General features: G+C 51.7%; 1 long non-coding RNA gene across 1 annotated transcript in view; it reads left to right on the top strand.

Moving 5' to 3' along the window:
• Nucleotides 1-17,400, top strand: part of LOC147665034 (uncharacterized) — a 52,451-nt gene that overhangs the window by 5,045 nt on the left and 30,006 nt on the right. Inside the window, exon 2 of the long non-coding RNA XR_015305059.1 lies at nt 5,936-6,088. This is a non-coding gene — a long non-coding RNA (uncharacterized LOC147665034). The remainder of the gene's footprint in view (nt 1-5,935; nt 6,089-17,400) is intronic.

Raw genomic sequence — 17,400 nt, 5'->3', positions numbered from 1 at the left:
TTCAGCACATGAGGGAGAGGGTGCGAGCTTCCTTGGGAGGGAGCTGTGTGCAGCTTCAGCACATGAGGGAGAGGGTGCGAGGTTCCTTGGGAAGGAGCTGTGTGCAGCTTCAGTACATGAGGGACAGGGTGCTAGCTTCCTTGGGAGGGAGCTGTGTGCAGCTTGAGCTGTGTGCAGCTTCAGCACATGAGGGAGAGGGTGCGAGCTTCCTTGGGAGGGAGCTGTGTGCAGCCGCAGCACATGAGGGAGAGGGTGCGAGTTCCTTGGGAAGGAGCTGTGTGCAGCTTCAGCACATGAGGGACAGGGTGTGAGCTTCCTTGGGAGGTGTAGGAGAGTAGGGTCTGCTTTCCTATGGTCATCCCACTTTTTGCTTTTTGCTTCACTGGTTTTCGACTTAATGTGGCTGTGGGCCTGCCAATCAGACCCACAGCCCTGCTGTTCTCTTTCTAAATTCACACCAATGCACTTTAGGTGCATTACCAATTGGGAGGGATCACCTTATGAGCCCCTGTACAGTGTACCCTAGGTACCCAGGGCATAGGTGCATCCAAGGCCTAACAGGGGCTGCAGCATGTATTATGCCACCCCTGACTAGCCTTTACATTTGACACAACTGGCTGATCACTCAGCTAGGGCAAGGTGGTGTAATCACCCTTTGCTTTAGATATAGTATACCTATATCTAACCTATATCTAGACACATATATACCTATAAGTCACTCCTATGGCAGGCCTTAACAATCCTGGAGGCAGAGTGCTTGGTTTTATGTGAGATGATGCTCTAGCATGAGCTGAGCCTGTCTGCAGCTTTCGGAACCATGTCCTTATAGCTGTTCTAGGATATTGCCATACCATATACTCTTAAGTGCATTATGAACCTCGCGGTTAAATGCTAACTCTGGTTTGGCTTTATCAAAACATGTCGAGTAAGGTGTCATACGATTTGGAATACTACCCCCTCACCAGTTCTGGCAACCGGGGTAGCATTCCACCCTTCTGGAGGGACACAACATGTACCTAACTAGAACCCCGGTTAAAGTTAAACAGAGCCTAAGCATCACAAAATTGATGCTGCTGCTAAGACACAAGTCTGACCTCCTGCTGCTGGGAGTCCTTCCAGCGAGGGAGGCTTGGACAAAGGGTTTCCTGCCTTGGGAGGTGCGAGCACCACCCCAGACAGGATTTTGTGTATTAAACTAGGCAGGGCTGAAAGGAATGAGACATGCCTGGGGCACACAAGGGGGCAGATTCTGATCCTGGATTTTTATTTCCAATACAAATCGGATCTCTATTTTTTTCCATACAAATTGTACAAGTCCCTTCCAACCCGTGTAGTACGATTCGTACGGGAAAAATACATACAGATCGGCCCGAACCTTACAAATCGGATCGGGAAAAGCTGTACGGCACGGACTTGTAAAAAAGACCATACAATTTGTAAAAAGGTGCAGCACATGAGGGAGAGGGTGCGAAGTTCCTTTGGAGGGAGCTGTGTGCAGCTGCAGCACATGAGGTAGAGGGTGCGAGCTATAGTGGCAGGGAGCTGTGTGCAGCCGCAGCAGATGAGGGAGAGGGTGCGAGCTTCCTTGGGAGGGAGCTGTGTGCAGCTGCAGCAGATGAGGGAGAGGGTGCGAGCTTCCTTGGGAGGGAGCTGTGTGCAGCTGCAGCAGATGAGGGAGAGGGGGCGAGCTTCCTTGGGAGGGAGCTGTGTGCAGCCACAGCACATGAGGGAGAGGGTGTGAGCTCCCTTGGGAGGGAGCTGTGTGCAGCTGTGGCACATGAGGGAGAGGGTGCGAGCTTCATTGGCAGGGAGCTGTGTGCAGCCGCAGCAGATGAGGGAGAGGGTGCGCGCTTCAGTGGCAGGGAGCTGTGTACAGCTGCAGCACATGAGGGAGAGGGTGCGAGCTCCCTTGGGAGGGAGCTGTGTGCAGCTGCAGCACATGAGGGAGCGGGTGCGAGCTTCAGTGGCAGGGAGCTGTGTGCAGCCGCAGCAGATGAGGGAGAGGGTGCGAGCTTCAGTGGCAGGGAGATGTGTGCAGCCGCAGCACATGAGGGAGAGGGTGCGAGCTCCCTTGGCAGGGAGCTGTGTGCAGCTTCAGAAGATGAGGGAGAGGGTGCGAGCTTCCTTCGGAGGGGTCTGTGTGCAGCTGCAGCACATGAGGGAGAGGGTGCGAGCTTCAGTGGCAGGGAGCTGTGCGCAGCCGCAGCAGATGAGGGAGAGGGTGCGAGCTTCCTTGGGAGGGAGCTGTGTGCAGCTGCAGCAGATGAGGGACAGGGTGCGAGCTTCCTTGGGAGGGAGCTGTGTGCAGCTGCAGCACATGAGGGAGAGGGTGTGAGCTTCCTTGGAAGGGAGCTGTGTGCAGCCGCAGCAGATGAGGGAGAGGGTGCGAGCTTCAGTGGCAGGGAGCTGTGTGCACGTTGACGCTCCCTCTGGGTTGTCCTGCACACAGACAGTGCTCACGGATACATGTGTCTGCACACTGATGCTTTTGGTGCACTGTGTAAGGCTGCACTCTCATGCTATTGGTGCGCTGTGTAAGGCTGGACTCTGATGCTTTTGGTGCTCTGTGTAATGCTGGACTCTGATGCTTTTGGTGCACTGTGTAAGGATGGACTCTGATGCTTTTGGTGCTCTGTGTAATGCTGGACTCTGATGCTTTTGGTGCACTGTGTAAGGCTGCACTCTGATGCTTTTGGTGCACTGTGTAAGGCTGCAGACTGATGCTTTGGTGCGCTGTGTAAGGCTGCACTCTGATGCTTTTGGTTCACGGTGTAAGGCTGGACTCTGCTTTTGATGCTCTGTGTAAGGCTGGACTCTGATGCTTTTGGTGCTCTGTGTAAGGCTGCACACTGATGCTTTTGGTGCGCTGTGTAAGGCTGGACTTGATGCTTTTGGTGCTCTGTGTTAGGCTGCACTCTGATGCTTTTGGTTCACGGTGTAAGGCTGGACTCTGCTTTTGATGCTCTGTGTAAGGCTGCACTCTGATGCTTTTGGTGCTCTGTGTAAGGCTGGACTCTGATGCTTTTGGTGCTCTGTGTAATGCTGGACTCTGATGCTTTTGGTGCTCTGTGTAATGCTGGACTCTGATGCTTTTGGTGCTCTGTGTAATGCTGGACTCTGATACTTTTGGTGCTCTGTGTAAGGCTGCACTCTGGTGCTTTTGGTGCTCGGTGTAACGCTGGACTGTGATGCTTTTGGTGCTCGGTGTAAGGCTGGACTCTGATGCTTTTGGTGCTCGGTGTAAGGCAGCACACTGATGCTTTTGGTGCACGGTGTAAGGCTGCACACTGATGCTTTTGGTGCACGGTGTAAGGCTGCACACTGATGCTTTTGGTGCACGGTGTAAGGCTGCACACTGATGCTTTTGGTGCACGGTGTAAGGCTGGTCTCTGATGCTTTTGGTGCACGGTGTAAGGCTGCACACTGATGCTTTTGGTGCACGGTGTAAGGCTGCACACTGATGCTTTTGGTGCGCTGTGTAAGGCTGAACTCTGACACTGATGCTTTTGGTGCTCTGTGTAATGCTGAACTCTGATGCTTTTGGTGCACTGTCTTAGGCTGCACACTGATGCTTGTGGTGCACGGTGTAAGGCTGGACTCTGATGCTTTTGGTGCACGGTGTAAGGCTGCACACTGATGCTTTTGGTGCACGGTGTAAGGCTGCACACTGATGCTTTTGGTGCACGGTGTAAGGCTGCACACTGATGCTTGTGGTGCACGCTGTAAGGCTGGACTCTGAGGCTTTTGGTGCACTGTGCAAGGCTCCACACTGATGCTTTTGGTGTGCTGTGTAAGGCTGGACTCTGATGCTTTTGGTGTGCTGTGTAAGGCTGCACACTGATGATTTTGGTGCACTGTGTAAGGCTGGACTCTGATGCTTCTGGTGCTCTGTGTAAAGCTGGACTCTGATGCTTTTGGTGCTCTGTGTAAGGCTGCACTCTGATGCTTTTGGTGCTCTGTTGCTCTGTGTAAGGCTGGACTCTGATGCTTTTGGTGCTCTGTGTTAGGCTGGACTCTGATGCTTTTGGTGCTCTGTGTTAGGCTGGACTCTGAGTTAGGCTGGACTCTGATGCTTTTGGTGCTCTGTGTTAGGCTGGACTCTGATGCTTTTGGTGCTCTGTGTAAGGCTGCACACTGATGCTTTCGGTGCTCTGTGTAAGGCTGGACTCTGATGCTTTTGGTACTCTGTGGTAGGCTGGACTCTGATGCTTTTGGTACTCTGTGTAAGGCTGGACTCTGATGCTTTTGGTGCTCTGTGTAAGGCTGGACTCTGCTTTTGATGCTCTGTGTAAGGCTGGACTCTGATGCTTTTAGTGCTCTGTGTAAGGCTGGACTCTGATGCTTCTGGTGCTCTGTGTAAGGCTGGACTCTGATGCTTTTGGTGCTCTGTGTAAGGCTGCACTCTGATGCTTTTGGTGCTCTGTTGCTCTGTGTAAGGCTGGACTCTGATGCTTTTGGTGCTCTGTGTTAGGCTGGACTCTGATGCTTTTGGTGCTCTGTGTTAGGCTGGACTCTGATGCTTTTGGTGCTCTGTGTAAGGCTGCACACTGATGCTTTCGGTGCTCTGTGTAAGGCTGGACTCTGATGCTTTTAGTGCTCTGTGTAAGGCTGGACTCTGATGCTTTTGGTGCTCTGTGTAAGGCTGGACACTGATGCTTTTGGTGCACTGTGTAAGGCTGGACTCTGATGCTTTTGGTGCTCTGTGTAAGGCTGGACTCTGATGCTTTTGGTGCACTGTGTAAGGCTGGACTCTGATGCTTTTGGTGCTCTGTGTAAGGCTGGACTCTGATGCTTTTGGTGCACTGTTAAAGGCTGGACTCTGCTTTTGGTGCTCTGTGTAAGGCTGGACTCTGATGTTTTTGGTGCACTGTGTAAGGCTGGAATCTGATGCTTTTGTTGCACTGTTAAAGGCTGGACTCTGCTTTTGGTGCTCTGTGTAAGGCAGGACTCTGATGCTTTTGGTGCACTGTGTAAGGCTGGACTCTGATGCTTTTGGTGCTCTGTGTAAGGCTGGACTCTGATGCTTTTGGTGCTCTGTGTAAGACTGGACTCTGATGCTTTTGGTGCTCTGTTTAAGGCTGGACTCTGATGATTTTGGTGCTCTGTGTAAGGCTGCACACTGATGCTTTTGGTGCTCTGTTTAAGGCTGGACTCTGATGATTTTGGTGCTCTGTGTAAGACTGGACTCTGATGCTTTTGGTGCTCTGTTTAAGGCTGGACTCTGATGCTTTTGGTGCTCAGTGTAAGGCTGCTCTCTGATGCCTTTGGTGCTCTGTGTAAGGCTGGACTCCGATGCTTTTGGTGCTCTGTGTAAGGCTGGACTCTGATGCTTTTGGTGCTCTGTGTAAGGCTGCACACTGATGCTTTTGGTGCAATGTGTAAGTCTGGACACTGATGCTTTTGGTGCTCTGTGTAAGGCTGGACTCTGATGCTTTTGGTGCTCTGTGTAAGGCTGGACACTGATGCTTTTGGTGCTCTGTGTAAGGCTGGACTCTGATGCTTCTGGTGCTCTGTGTAAGGCTGGACTCTGATGCTTTTGGTGCTCTGTGTAAGGCTGGACTCTGATGCTTCTGGTGCTCTGTGTAAGGCTGGACTCTGATGCTTCTGGTGCTCTGTGTAAGGCTGCACACTGATGCTTTTGGTGCTCGGTGTAAGGCTGGACTCTGATGCTTTTGGTGCTCTGTGTAAGTCTGCACACTGATGCTTTTGGTGCTCTGTGTAAGGCTGGACTCTGATGCTTTTGGTGCTCTGCGTAAGGCTGGACTCTGATGCTTTTGGTGCTCTGTGTAAGGCTGGACTCTGTAGAACCCCTCTCTGTGCTCAACCATCGTCTGCATTGTACAAACTGGCTCCAATGATCAAGGAAACTCTTCAGGGGCTGGCTCTGAACGATGAAGCCGCCGACTAACCGATTCTTACATTTTGTTCATTACAGAGGGAGACCTCAAGTGTGGTGCGCTAGATGAGGCTGTGATAGCAGCGTGCGAGAAAACCTTTGATCTCAACAATCAATGCGGCACGGACAGAGTCTGCACTCCGCCAAAGAAATGCTGCCAAAGGAACTGCGACTTGAATTGCTTTCCATTAGGTACGGGGGCAATGCAGGGGTCTCATGGCAACACCTGGAGGGAGGGGGGCTCCCACACTTCCGGCTGCTTTGGGTCCGGCAGCCCCACGGAACTGGCACAAAGCAGGTCCTGATCTTTACCATAAGTGTAATACTGAACATACATTCAGACGTGTAGGGCTGCAGGCAGAGGGCGCATCCATGGCATTGTCAGAGTCCAGCCTGTGCCTCTCTGAGAATAAACCCATCACAACTTCACACTTCACAGGTGACCCAGAGCAGGCCCAGGCGCACCTGATAGAGAGACGTCATCCCTGATGTGAAGGTTAGGGAGAAATATCTATATATGTATAATAATGAACCTCAATACATGGCATGCCGGAGCCATGGTTAGGGGTCCCAGGGCAAAAAAAGGTTCCTTTGAACTTTATTCAGATGAAGAAAAGCAGTGCAAGCTTCCTGCACACACGGACACGCGCAGCACTGGCTGCAGCAGTGCAAGCTTCCTGCACACATGAAACACGCGCAGCACTGGCTGCAGCAGTGCAAGCTTCCTCCACACACAGAACAGGGGCAGCACTGGATGCAGCAGTGCAAGCTTCCTCAACACACAGAACAGGGGCAGCACTGGCTGCAGCAGTGCAAGCTTCCTCAACACACAGAACAGGGGCAGCACTGGCTGCAGCATTGCAAGCTTCCTGCACACACAGAACAGGGGCAGCACTGGCTGCAGCATTGCAAGCTTCCTGCACACACGGAAAAGGAGCCACTGGCTGCAGCAGTGCAAGCTTCCTGCACACACGGAACACGCGCAGCACTGGCTGCAGCAGTGCAAGCATGCTTCCTCCACAACCAGAACAGGGGCAGCACTGGCTGCAGCAGTGCATGCTTCCTCCACACACTGAACAGGCGCAGCACTGGCTGCAGCAGTGCAAGCTTCCTCGACACACAGAACAGGCGCAGCACTGGCTGCAGCAGAGCAAGTTCCTTCACACATGGAACAGGGGCAGCACTGGCTCCAGCAGTGCAAGCTTCCTCCACAACCAGAACAGGGGCAGCACTGGCTGCAGCAGTGCAAGCTTCCTTCACACACAGAACAGGGGCCGCACTGGCTGCAGCAGTGCAAGCTTCCATCACACACAGAACAGGCGCAGCACTGGCTGCAGCAGTGCAAGCTTCCTCGACACACAGAACAGGCGCAGCACTGGCTGCAGCAGTGCAAGCTTCCTCGACACACAGAACAGGTGCAGCACTGGCTGCAGCAGTGCAAGCTTCCTCGACACACAGAACAGGGGCAGCACTGGCTGCAGCAGTGCAAGCTCCCTCCACACACAGAACAGGGGCAGCACTGGCTGCAGCGGTGTAAGTTTACTGCAGAAACAGAGATAGTAGCACCAGTACAAGCACCCACAACATGCATAGCACTGACTGTAGCAGTGCATGCTTCCTTCATGCATAGAACAGGGACAGCACTGGCAGGACCATTGCAAGCTTTCTTTACACACAGTAGAGCGTACTACCCAAACGGAACAGGCACAGAGCAAGTAGCAGCGGTTCAAGTATGATTCACACATCCATACCAGTGACACCAGTGGTAGTAGCAGTGCAAGCTTCCTCCGCACATGGACCTCATGCAGGATTACACATACACCTCACAATGCAACACATTACACATTCAAACATAGCAAATACATCACACAAACCCACATTCCACCTCCAGGGGTAAAACGGTGCAAACTTTCTGTTGCATTGTTCTGATGTTTTGGACAATCAATAATCTTCAGTTATGATTTAGTCACACTTGGCATCGATTCATTCACCTTTAACGTTCTGTTGCTTTAATTGATCTGTGTCTAATCTGCTACTCTTAGAACAGTCAAATAAGGTTTATGCAGTTCCATACAGAGAAAAAAAGAGTCAAAAAGAGGTAAAAAATTCCCATTTTAGCTCCTATGGGAACTGTTGCTCTCATCTACAGCCAAACCCAATGAACATATGTACACCAACTTGGCAAGAATTTCAAACTTCACTCAGAAGGTGTGTTTTCGTTGATTCGATCCAAATTCCCTCAATACTTTTAGAGGAATTAGCGTTTGAAAAAGGTACAGAATAGGCCTGAAAGGGTTAACACTTTGTATATCCTCTTTACATCTTTTTTTGGGAATTTATTGATTTTAGGAACAAAATCACATTACTCTTTAGTAACTTGACCCATCACCCACACCCCCTAAACAAAGAGATATAAATCCATAAATGACACTGGATCACCCGGACAAATCTACTCTCATATCAAATTAGAGCAGACAAACATCACAGACACATATAAAAAGTATTTTCTTCTTTATATCTTGTCAGTTGAAAAGTCATTTATTGATTTGCTTTTTGCTTTTGCTCTGTTTGACATGCATGACGTTTCGCAAACACATAGGGCCTGATTACTTGTTTGGCGGTGCGATGCCAGGTCAGCCCCGCAGCCGCACCGCCAAACCTGTGGTCACGCCCTATGTGTTTGCGAAATGTCATGCAAACGTTGAGTCTCCTCCTATATGGCGGGCTTTTTTCTAATGTTCCCACAGCGCTGCCCTGAAAATGGACACCGTAATGGGAACGCTGAAAACAGTTCCTGCATGGCATGGACCGTAAAGCCAATCAGGAGCTGGTCTGCATGGACACGGGGGGGGCAAATGTTGAGCCCCCGTGTGTGCATCCACAGGGTGTGATGCATCCACAGAGTGTGATGCATCCACAGGGTGTGATGCGTCCACAGGGTGTGTGCATCCACAGGGTGTGGTGCATCCACAGGGTGTGATGCATCCGCAGGGTGTGTGCATCCACAGGGTGTGATGCATCCGCAGGGTGTGATGCATCCACAGGGTGTGATGCATCCACAGGGTGTGATGCATCCACAGGGTGTGATGCATCCGCAGGGTGTGATGCATCCACAGGGTGTGATGCATCCACAGGGTGAGATGCATCCACAGGGTGTGATGCATCCACAGGGTGTGATGCATCCACAGGTGTGTGCATCCACAGGGTGTGATGCATCCACAGGGTGTGTGCATCCACAGGGTGTGATGCATCCACAGGGTGTGATGCGTCCACAGGGTGTGTGCATCCACAGGGTGTGGTGCATCCACAGGGTGTGATGCATCCGCAGGGTGTGTGCATCCACAGGGTGTGGTGCATCCACAGGGTGTGATGCATCCAGAGGGTGTGATGCATCCACAGGGTGTGATGCATCCGCAGGGTGTGATGCATCCACAGGGTGTGATGCATCCACAGGGTGAGATGCATCCACAGGGTGTGATGCATCCACAGGGTGTGATGCATCCACAGGTGTGTGCATCCACAGGGTGTGATGCATCCACAGGGTGTGTGCATCCACAGGGTGTGTGCATCCACAGGATGTGATGCATCCACAGGGTGTGTGTATCCGCAGGGTGTGATGCATCCGCAGGGTGTGATGCATCCACGGGGTGTGATGCATCCACAGGGTGTGATGCATCCACAGAGTGTGTGCATCCACATGATGTGATGCATCCACAGGGTGTGATGCATCCACAGGGTGTGATGCATCCACAGGGTGTGTGCATACACAAGGTGTGATGCATCCACAGGGTGTGTGCATCCACAGGGTGTGTGCATCCACAGGATGTGATGCATCCACAGGGTGTGTGCATCCGCAGGGTGTGATGCATCCGCAGGGTGTGATGCATCCACAGGGTGTGAATCATCCACAGGGTGTGATGCATCCACAGGGTGTGTGCATTCACAGGATGTGATGCATCCACAGGGTGTGTGCATCCACAGGGTGTGATGCATCCACAGGGTGTGTGCATCCACAGGGTGTGATGCATCCACAGGGTGTGATGCATCCACAGGGTGTGATGCATCCACAGCGTGTGATGCATCCAGAGGGTGTGATGCATCCACAGGGTGTGTGCATCCACAGGGTGTGATGCATCCACGGGGTGTGATGCATCCACAGGGTGTGTGCATCCACAGGGTGTGATGCATCCACAGGGTGTGTGCATCCACAGGGTGTGTGCATCCACAGGATGTGATGCATCCACAGGTGTGTGCATCCGCAGGGTGTGATGCATCCGCAGGGTGTGATGCATCCACAGGGTGTGATGCATCCACAGGGTGTGTGCATCCACAGGATGTGATGCATCCACAGGGTGTGCATCCACAGGGTGTGATGCATCCAGAGGGTGTGATGCATCCGCAGGGTGTGATGCATTCACAGGGTGTGATGCATCCACAGGGTGTGATGCATCCACAGGGTGTGATGCATCCACAGGATGTGTGCATCCACAGGATGTGATGCATCCACAGGGTGTGTGCATCCACAGGGTGTGATGCATCCACAGGGTGTGTGCATCCACAGGGTGTGATGCATCCACAGGGTGTGATGCATCCACAGGGTGTGATGCATCCACAGCGTGTGATGCATCCAGAGGGTGTGATGCATCCACAGGGTGTGTGCATCCACAGGGTGTGATGCATCCACAGGGTGTTATGCATCCACGGGGTGTGATGCATCCACAGGGTGTGTGCATCCACAGGGTGTGATGCATCCACAGGGTGTGTACATCCACAGGGTGTGTGCATCCACAGGATGTGATGCATCCACAGGGTGTGTGCATCCGCAGGGTGTGATGCATCCGCAGGGTGTGATGCATCCGCAGGGTGTGATGCAGCCGCAGGGTGTGATGCATCCACAGGGTGTGATGCATCCACAGGGTGTGATGCATCCACAGGGTGTGTGCATCCACAGGGTGTGTGCATCCACAGGATGTGATGCATCCACAGGGTGTGTGCATCCGCAGGGTGTGATGCATCTGCAGGGTGTGATGCATCCACAGGGTGTGATGCATCCACAGGGTGTGATGCATCCACAGGGTGTGTGCATCCACATGATGTGATGCATCCACAGGGTGTGATGCATCCACAGGGTGTGATGCATCCACAGGGTGTGTGCATACACAAGGTGTGATGCATCCACTGGGTGTGTGCATCCACAGGGTGTGTGCATCCACAGGATGTGATGCATCCACAGGGTGTGTGCATCCGCAGGGTGTGATGCATCCGCAGGGTGTGATGCATCCACAGGGTGTGATGCATCCACAGGGTGTGATGCATCCACAGGGTGTGTGCATTCACAGGATGTGATGCATCCACAGGGTGTGTGCATCCACAGGGTGTGATGCATCCACAGGGTGTGTGCATCCACAGGGTGTGATGCATCCACAGCGTGTGATGCATCCAGAGGGTGTGATGCATCCACAGCGTGTGATGCATCCAGAGGGTGTGATGCATCCACAGGGTGTGTGCATCCACAGGGTGTGATGCATCCACGGGGTGTGATGCATCCACAGGGTGTGTGCATCCACAGGGTGTGATGCATCCACAGGGTGTGTGCATCCACAGGGTGTGTGCATCCACAGGATGTGATGCATCCACAGGTGTGTGCATCCGCAGGGTGTGATGCATCCGCAGGGTGTGATGCATCCACAGGGTGTGATGCATCCACAGGGTGTGATGCATCCACAGGGTGTGTGCATCCACAGGATGTGATGCATCCACAGGGTGTGCATCCACAGGTTGTGATGCATCCGCAGGGTGTGATGCATTCACAAGGTGTGATGCATCCACAGGGTGTGATGCATCCACAGGGTGTGATGCATCCACAGGGTGTGATGCATCCACAGGGTGTGATGCATCCACAGGGTGTGTGCATCCACAGGATGTGATGCATCCACAGGGTGTGTGCATCCACAGGGTGTGATGCATCCACAGGGTGTGTGCATCCACAGGGTGTGATGCATCCACAGGGTGTGATGCATCCACAGGGTGTGATGCATCCACAGCGTGTGATGCATCCAGAGGGTGTGATGCATTCACAGGGTGTGTGCATCCACAGGGTGTGATGCATCCACAGGGTGTGATGCATCCACGGGGTGTGATGCATCCACAGGGTGTGTGCATCCACAGGGTGTGATGCATCCACAGGGTGTGTGCATCCACAGGGTGTGTGCATCCACAGGATGTGATGCATCCACAGGGTGTGTGCATCCGCAGGGTGTGATGCATTCGCAGGGTGTGATGCATCCGCAGGGTGTGATGCATCTGCAGGGTGTGATGCATCCACAGGGTGTGTGCATCCACAGGATGTGATGCATCCACAGGGTGTGTGCATCCACAGGGTGTGATGCATCCACAGGGTGTGATGCATCCACAGGGTGTGATGCATCCACAGGGTGTGATGCATCCACAGCGTGTGATGCATCCAGAGGGTGTGATGCATCCACAGGGTGTGTGCATCCACAGGGTGTGATGCATCCACAGGGTGTGTGCATCCACAGGGTGTGATGCATCCACAGGGTGTGATGCATCCACAGGGTGTGATGCATCCGCAGGGTGTGATGCATCCACAGGGTGTATTGCATCCGCAGGGTGTGATTTATCCGCACGGTGTGATGCATCCACAGCATGTGATGCATCCAGAGGGTGTGATGCATCCACAGGGTGTGATGCATCTGCAGGGTGTGATGCATCCACAGGGTGTGATGCATCCACAGGGTGTGATGCATCCAGAGGGTGTGATGCATCCACAGGGTGTGATGCATCCACAGGGTGTGATGCATCCACAGGGTGTGATGCATCCAGAGGTTGTGATGCTTCCACAGGGTATGATGCTTCCACAGGGTGTGATGCATCCACAGGGTGCGATGCATCCGCAGGGTGTGATGCATCCACAGGGTGTGATGCATCCGCAGTGTGTGAAGCATCCACAGGGTGTGATGCATCCACAGGGTGTGATGCATCCACAGGGTGTGATGCATCCACAGGGTGTGATGCATCCACAGGGTGTGATGCATCCGCAGGGTGTGTGCATCCACAGGGTGTGTGCATCCACAGGGTGTGTGCATCCACAGGGTGTGATGCATCCACAGGGTGTGATGCATCCACAGGGTGTGATGCATCCGCAGGGTGTGTGCATCCACAGGGCGTGATGCATCCACAGGGCGTGATGCATCCACAGGGTGTGTGCATCCACAGGGTGTGATGCATCCACAGGGTGTGATGCATCCACAGGGTGTGTGCATCCACAGGGTGTGTGCATCCACAGGGTGTGATGCATCCACAGGGTGTGATGCATCCACAGGGTGTGATGCATCCACAGGGTGTGATGCATCCGCAGGGTGTGATGCATCCACAGGGTGTGATGCATCCGCAGGGTGTGTGCATCCACAGGGTGTGTGCATCCACAGGGTTTGTGCATCCACAGGGTGTGATGCATCCACAGGGTGTGATGCATCCACAGGGTGTTATGCATCCACAGGGTGTGTGCATCCACAGGGTGTGATGCACAAGGAGGCCCTGGAGGGCCCCTTTTATTTCCTCCCTGCCACAGTTTTCATGGTGGAACCGCCATGAAAACCGCGGTGGAGAAGAAGCTATTAATATGCTTGGCAGAACTGCGGCCGTCCTGATAAAGCATATTACTGCCTCTACACTGCCGCACCACTACCAGGGAATGGCTGATCCCTGGAGCTACGGGGGCAATGTTGGTCTGACCGCCTTATTGTGATAGGGAGGTCCGGAGACCGCCACCGCTGCGCCCCCACGAGTCTGGAGGTCAATGGACCGTCAGACTCGTAATTAAGCCCTTAGTATGTGGCGATTACTCTTGTATTTTCAACTTTGTGCAGATCCACCAAGGGGGGACTGGCAGGCTAAACATAAAGGGGTGCTAACAAGTGCTGATTTTCTAGTAAACTTACCACTGCATGACCCATCTGCAGACAATCTGGCAGATGCCAACAAGTATGCGTTTCTACTGGTATGTCATGTGTTACCGAGGTGGCTCTCACTTTACAACTCCAGGGTCACAGCCTTCATGTTTTCTGGCCCATTTTTATTATAAGAAGAGTGAATAACAGCTTATTATTCACTCTGAGTGCACAAAGAAATGGCATCAAGCAGCGACTGAGGCAGCCAGTGACAGTGTCTGACGGCTGGTGCAGGCAGAGTAGGGCTCCAGCACCAGCCATCAGAGAGATTATCCAGGGCTGGCGAAACCCCCAGGCCTGCCGGCAGGACCCTGGCGCAACTCAGTGCCTCCCCACCTGTGATGTGCTAAAGAGCCATATCTAAATGTATCACAAACGCTCCTTCCATCATCCCCTTTGGTATCGCTTTGTTCGCCATAAGTTGGAAAGGTATGCTCAGACAAGATAAAAGATGATTTTAAAGTTATGTTTAATGGCAGCACGAATGACCTTCATCTGTGTCCTGTTCCAGGCTGAACTGAGCTCCCAACAGTCTATTAACTTGGCTCCTCAGCTCTGGAACACAGAACACTTACAAAAGAAAACATGGCACATGCACCACAGTAATGAACTTAAAGATACAGAATACAGAATATAACAAGACCCTTGCTCACTTTGCCACTGGATTCAAGATAGCCTGGCTGATGAGGGTTATGCACCCGAAACCGGTCCCAGGATGCTTGTTTCCGGTCCAGGGAAGGCATGGCTTGGCAGTTCGGGCTAGACTGTTCCCATGAGGCACAGGGTCAGACTGATTTGCATATGGCCATGTCTGAACTGGGGTGGCGGAGTGAGCTAAAGAATGGTGATGGATTAAACCCAGATCAGTTGACTGGGGGTGAGTGTTTGATTTGCTCAAATGCTCCGTCCATCATCCCCTTTGGTATCGCTTTATTCGCCATAAGTTGGCAGGGTATGCTCAGACGTGAGACCCTTGCTCACTTTGCCACTGGATTCAAGCTAGCCTGGCTGATGAGGGTTATGAACCCGAAACCGGTCCCAGGATGCTTGTTTCCGGTCCAGGGAAGGCATGGCTTGGCAGTTCGGGCTAGACTGTTCCCATGAGGCACAGGGTCAGACTGATTTGCATATGGCCATGTCTGAACTGGGGTGGCGGAGTGAGCTAAAGAATGGTGATGGATTAAACCCAGATCAGTTGACTGGGGGTGAGTGTTTGATTTGCTCAAACGCTCCGTCCATACCCTTTGGTATCGCCATATCTAAATGAAGCCCTGCAGTGACTGTGTCTACACATCAATCAGCCAGTCAACCCACCCATTCCCAACTCGTCACATACTGGCACATGCATCAACAATGCCATTTGCGATTCCTTTTCAGCGAAAATAAAGATTCACTAATAAGGAATAGCAAAAGGCTATACATGTAGAAATTGCTTACAAATTTGCGATTTCTAAACATTCCTAGAGGCCTATAGGAATGAATGGGAAGACATTCTCAATTTGCGATTCTCAATTAGAGAATCGCAAATTGAGAATGCAATTTCAAGAGTGCCAGGGTGTCAAAAGGACACCGTGTTACACCCCTGAAATCTGCATATGAGAACATCTTGCGCACACACATGCCCCAAGGGCATGTATGTGTGTAAAATGGAACTTTGAAAAATGCACTTAAGTGCATTTTTCAAAGTTTTTGCTAATTACCATGAAGTTCAAATTCATGGTAATTTGCTCCCCCTATTAGCAAAATCACTAGTTTTTTTTTACTTTAATGCAATGGCAATTTAAGGAATCTCAATTTAGAGATTACTTAAATCGCGATTTTTGCATCTGGGATGATGCAGCCCAAATACAAAAATACAGGTCGCAAAGGCACAGATTCTGAGAATCTGCCCATTTGCGACCGGTTTTTGCTTTGATGCATGTGGGCCATAGTTGGCAAACGGTGGGGTGAAAGAGATGACTGAAAGCTCAGATATGTGACTGCAAATCCGAGGTTTAAGGTTCATGCTCCTGCCCTGATAGCAGAAAGAAGGACTCCAAACAGGAACAAAGAAGCAACAGGGAGAGTACAAAACAACCTTTAAACGCTTTGTATGTATGCATGAGAGCGTGTTCTTGTGAGTGAGTGCATGTATGAGCGAAATGTCTGTGTGTCTATGTGTGACTGTGTGAGTGTCAGTGAAGGAGTGAGTCAGAGTGAGTGAGAATGAGAGACAGGACGAGTGAGCACAAGTGAGGATGAATGAGAGAGAGAGAGAAGGACTGGATGAGCCACTATCTGAATGAGTCATAGTCAGAGAATGAGTGAGATAGAGTGAGAAAGAGTGAGAATGAGTGAGATAGATGGAGTAAGAGTGAGAATGAGTGAGATAGAGTGAGTCAGAGTGAGAATGAGTGGGACTGAGGAAGTATAAGTGAGATTAAGTGTGTAGGAGTGAATCAGAATAAGATTGAATAAAATCAGGAGGTGTTAATCAGGGAGAGCTTATGAGTCAGAGGAAGGCGGAGTGAGAATGAGTGAGACGGAGTATGGGTGAGTCAGAGTGAGACTGAGTTGAACGGAGACTCAGTGAGAATGAATGAGTCACAGTGAGATTGAGCGAGTCAGAATGATTTAGGATAAGATGGACTTAGTGCGACTAGGTGAGTCAGAGTGAGATTAAGTTAATCAGAATGAGTGAGAGAAAACAAGACTGAGTGAGATTAAGTGGACAGAGTAAAACACTGGGTGAGTCACTGAGACAGACTGGGTCAGAGTGAGTACAGGTAAGTGAAAGTACTAATGTCATTAAGTAAATGAGGGTAAGGGACAACGATTGATAGAGTAAGACTGAGTGCCAGTGAGTGTGAACAAACACCACTCACACTCTGAGAAGCAGCCAGGCTTACTCATTAGAACTTGGAACAAGGATTGCACTTCACTACTTTTAAAAATCACCAGCCACCACTGCTGTGTCAGCTCATCATAGGGAGGGAAAAAGTTAAAGACTGTCTATAAAGTGTTGTTTTGCTTATATCTTTGGTGTTTGATGAATTAGCATCAAATGCAGCAATCAGTAGGCACGATCCACCAGGACCAGTGTTTCAGGTTTTATTAGGCAGATCTAATGAGAAGAGAATAAAACGAAGGATTCAACTATGTTTTAATGTACTTATAACTTTGGCACAGTTTCACTATCAACACAAATTGTGGCAGCCATCTTGTATGTTTAGCCAAACCCCAGGGACCACCACCTCCTCTGGGCTCCAATCTAATTAGAGAAGTGTGTGGGGGGGGGGGGGGGTCCTGCCCCTCCCCACACTGACCCGGGGACTACAACCTCCTCTGGGCACTAAATATGTTAATGTGGGGGTCCGTTGCAGATCCCCGGGGACCACCGCCTCCACAGGGCTTTAAACTTGTTGGAGCCCTCCATGTCCCTGGGGACCGCCACCCCCCAGGGCCGGCTCCAGTAATGGAGTGCCTGTTAGACGGACCGGGAGGGTCGGCCGAGATTACGGGGAGAGGTCTCCAGGGAGAGCCGTCTCCAACGAC

This window comes from Lissotriton vulgaris, unplaced genomic scaffold (genome assembly GCF_964263255.1).
Source record: "Lissotriton vulgaris unplaced genomic scaffold, aLisVul1.2 SCAFFOLD_1749, whole genome shotgun sequence".
In the NCBI taxonomy this organism is placed as follows: domain Eukaryota; kingdom Metazoa; phylum Chordata; class Amphibia; order Caudata; family Salamandridae; genus Lissotriton; species Lissotriton vulgaris.
The sequence above is the reverse complement of the archived record's forward strand: the minus strand, read 5'-3'. Positions and strand labels throughout refer to the sequence as shown.